The following is an 899-nucleotide window of genomic DNA, read 5'->3' as shown; positions in this document are numbered from 1 at the left end:
CAGCTGAGATGACGAGTCATGGTAAAAAATTAAATGGTTTTGAGAAGAATGGAAATACTACTTCTATTGTTAAATCTCAGTCACACATATATAAACAACAAGGATTCTGTTTCTCCATCATGCATTTATACATGGTAGAACAATGTTACAATTGTGATAATATTGTTTTAAGTTTGGAAACATTAGTTTAGTGGATTCCATCAAGGGTGAAATGTTAAGTCAGTCAGTTAAGGTTTAAAAAACAAGAGTTTAAGAGGGAAGGAATAGGAGCCAGAAAACATGCTTTAATTCCTGATACGATTATGGCCTTTAAGAAAGAAAACTAACGTCATTATATTGTTAAATTAAATGTAATCTGCATACAGATTTTATTGTGGTGGACTCTGAACACATGCTTGATACTGACGCTGACGACGTATGAATCCATTCAGATGAGGGATCAGTGAGAAATATAAAGAGGTAAAGGACATTAACGTCTTGTAAGGGAAGGCAACGTTATTTGTATAGCACAGTTCAGCAGCAATGCAATTCAAAGTGCTTCACATAAAACACCAAAACACAGTTAAAAAGTCATAGAAACACATTAAAAGTGGTTAATACAACAATAAATACAATAAATACAGAATTAAATAGAATGAAAAGTAGATTAAATGCAAGAGTGAATTCACAATGGAGTGCTTACCATCCCTCACGAAGACACAAAAGAGCGACAACTCAAAGGTCGCACTGCCGCCACTCTCCGCGTGCGACTGCTGCCACATCCAGTCTCTGTAACAACAACTTCTTCGGAGCCGGACTAATCGGCGGATGGCACTCACCGATCTCTACCGGTCTGGAACTAAACTAAAAATCAAGATGCCTGAACCCGTTCGTTGTTCACACGTAAACGCCTTTATGGC

Source organism: Etheostoma spectabile, chromosome 7 (genome assembly GCF_008692095.1).
Source record: "Etheostoma spectabile isolate EspeVRDwgs_2016 chromosome 7, UIUC_Espe_1.0, whole genome shotgun sequence".
Taxonomy (NCBI): Eukaryota; Metazoa; Chordata; class Actinopteri; order Perciformes; family Percidae; genus Etheostoma; species Etheostoma spectabile.
Note: the sequence above shows the minus strand (reverse complement) of the source record.